Genomic DNA, 3,498 nt, shown 5'->3' with positions numbered 1-3,498 from the left:
CAGTCAGGGCACATACCCAGGTTGTGGGTTCGATCTCTGGTCTGGGTGCGTATGGGAGGCAACCAGTCAATGTTTTTCTCTCTCTCTCTTTCCCTCTCCCTTCCTCTCTCTCTCAAATCAAATAAACATAAAAATAAAATAAAAACACCCCAGATGCTCAATAAGGATTTATGGACTGGAAGTGGAATGAAGATTACTCTAGAGAGCTCTGGACTCCAAATACTGCCAGAACTCAGGCTCTGCTGAGGTTGACATCCGTACCCTTGTCATCTCATCCTCGGGGAGCTGAGGACCGGTGCCCACACTGACACAGAACCACTCTTGGGTTGCGGTGTCAGCGCTGGGCTGTGTGGTGGCCATCACCCCCGCAGACTGGGAGCTCCTGAAGCGCAAGGAGATCCCCTCAGACACATCCATGCCCCCACCTTGGTTGGAGTCAGGGGTCAGGACACAACCCAGGCACCCAGGACTTGCGGGGTAGCTGATGCTCTAGGGGGAGGGGAGGGGAGGGGAGAGGAGGCTGGGCTGAGCAGGGGTTCATGTCTAGACCAGATTTGGGGAGTCAGCAGGGGGAGATCAGATTGGGGGTGCTGGGGGGCGCAGCCCCTTGAGCTGGAGTCGGCTCGGCACCCCCTCACCTTAAGGAAAGGACGGCGAGTATCTCCCCAGCACCTCTGTGGACCCAGCACTGTACCAAGCACTTCCACGTCCATCACCCCACTCAGCCTCACAGCACAGCCGAGCCAGGTACCAGGGCCCCGTTTTACAGATGAAGACACAGAATTAGAGAGGTTAAGGGAGCTCAGCTGGTGCCTGGCAGAGCCGCACCCACCCTCGCCCAATCTGAGGCTGAGGGCTGACACTGCAGAGGCAGGTTCCAGCCTGGGGGCGCAGCTGCCTTCAGCTGGGGCGGGGGTGGAAATGAGGACTCCGGGTGGTGGTTGGGAGCCAGGAGGGGAGCAGGTGGCAAAGCCCGAGTGAGTAACCGCCTCTCCGCAGCAGCAAATCCTCCCGCTTCAGGAAGTCCCACAGACATCTGCACCCCGCCGCCCCCGCCGGGACCTGCTCGGCGCCCACACCTACCAGCACCTCCAGCTCGCTCTGCAGGCCGCAGCGGCGGCGCCCCAGCAGACACCACGGTCCCCGCCGGGCAGCCTCTCCTGCGGGTCCTCCCTCCCTCCCTTGCTCCACCACATCCCCACGCCCCGCCTTTCAGAATTGGGGCGAGGAACCAACCCCACGCTCCTCCTGGCTTCCAGGGTCTCCCCACAGGGTCGCGGAGCTCTGGGGCGGTGTCGCCCTCTGCTGGGAAGACTCGCGAACTGCTCATCTCGTCGTCGCCGTGGCGTCCTTGCCTTGCCCTCTGGGTTGCCTGGTTTCAGACCTTTCCTGACTTCTTGGGCTGCTATCCTTCTTCCCCTGACCGGACTCCCGGAGGACTCGCCATGTATAGAGCTCGGTCCTGGTCCCATCTCTACTGCAAGCTCTCACAGTCCCCAGTGGAAGGCAGTCGCGAAGACCTAGCGCAGGACAGCGAAGGGAGGCAGTTTGTAAGCCCCAGGGAGTGTCTGGGCGCCGGGTGAGGTGGTGTAAATACTAAGGGCGTTCTCTTCCGCCTTCCGGGAGTAAATGATCGTTCCGGCCCTGGCCCATAGTGGAGAAAGGGCATAATTCATCCCGAGAGCATCCCCTTCTGATTTATTGCCTCCCTCTTTGCTGTTTTGTGTCCTGCCTTTCCCCCTCTCCAAGTGCACACTTCGTGATTAAAAGCCTGGATTCTGGAGTCAGACAGACCCAGAGTTGGGCCCCTGCTCTGTGACTTTACCTTCCTGTCCTTGGGCAAACCACACAGCCTCTATCTTTCACAGCCTCAGTTCCCTCCTCTGCAAAAACGGTGGTGATGCCAGGAATCCCTCCCTCTTTGCTGTTTTGTGTCCTGCCTTTCCCCCTCTCCAAGTGCACACTTCGTGATTAAAAGCCTGGATTCTGGAGTCAGACAGACCCAGAGTTGAGTCCCTGCTCTGTGACTTTACCTTTCAGTCCTTGGGCAAACCACACAGCCTTTACCTTTCACAGCCTCAGTTCCCTCCTCTGCAAAACGGTGGTGATGCCAGGAATCCCCCCTGCTCAGGCCGTGCTAATCCCTGGACGGAGCCGGCTCAGGCTCAGGCCTTGTTAGTGGATGCTAATGTGCTTGCACTCTGAGCAGGACTCTTCTCAGCCACAGGATTGCCTCTTCTTCTATGGGTGCCAACAGTTTGTCACCCTAAAATATGCCTTTGAGGTATTGATGTTAAGCTTGTCATTAAGAAACAAAAGATGGTGCTGGGTACTAGACTTATCGGAGTAATCACTTTGTAAGTTATATCAATGTCTAATCACTATGTTGTACACCTGAAAACAATGTAATATATGTCCATTGTAATTGGAAAATAATGAATTAAAAAAGAAACAAGAGACAGAAGGAACTTTGCCCCCCCCCCACCTCCCCCCCTAAATAAATTAAAGTAGAAAAACCTGCTTAAAGGAAGGGAGCATCCCCTTAGCATCTGGATATGAACTCCGTGGGGCAGACAGGGAGAGGGGCAAGGCCTGCTGGCTGGACTCCCCTCTGGGCCCATTGTTTCTGATGGCCCAGCAAGAATCTGTTTACCAACTGTTAGCACTTTCTCATCTTCCTGTGAATCGCCTGCTTTCCCTTTGAAGTCCCAGACAGCGTCCCCTTCTCCTTTGTCCAAAATGGCATAAACCTTGACTGCCCGATGCATCTTCCGGTCTCCTAGGCCTCAGAGCACCGCTGGCATGTACATCCCTAATAAATGTTGGATTCGGTTTATCTTTGTGTGCTGGATGCTTTATTAAAAAATTATTTATAAAAAAATGTTGGACAGTTTTCTTCTATTAATCTATCTCATGTTGATTTGATTATTAGCTCAGTAGAAGAACTTAGAAGGTGGGAGGAAAATTACTTTTTGGCCCTAACCGGTTTGGCTCAGTGGATAGAGCATCGGCCTGCAGACTCAAGGGTCCCAGGTTCAATTCCGGTCAAGGGCATGTACCTTGGTTGTGGGCACATCCCCAGTAGGAGGTGTGCAGGAGGCAGCTGATCAATGTTTCTAACTCTTTATCCCTCTCCCTGCCTCTCTGTAAAAAAATCAATAAAATATATTTTTTTAAAAATGAAAATTACTTTTTGCACCCCCACAGTAAGAAAGGGAGCAACCTCCATCCCTGAACTTACTCTCTCCCCAACATTGCTCTCCGTCACATGGGTCCCGTTATTCCTCCAGGGCACCCAGAATTTCCCCTTCTCAGCGCCCTCCAACCCATCCTCTGCCTTCCCCAGATAAGAGTCCTTTCCCTCACTTACCTGGGGTCCTACCTACATTCCTGTACAGTTAGCATCCTTCATCATTCCTTAGTCACTCGCCTGCTCTATTTTTCCTTCATGGCACTTCTTGTTACATGGCATTACATGATATATGTTTTATCTATATT

The sequence above is a fragment of the Myotis brandtii genome, unplaced genomic scaffold (genome assembly GCF_000412655.1).
Source record: "Myotis brandtii unplaced genomic scaffold, ASM41265v1 scaffold29, whole genome shotgun sequence".
Lineage (NCBI taxonomy): Eukaryota > Metazoa > Chordata > Mammalia > Chiroptera > Vespertilionidae > Myotis > Myotis brandtii.
Note: the sequence above shows the minus strand (reverse complement) of the source record.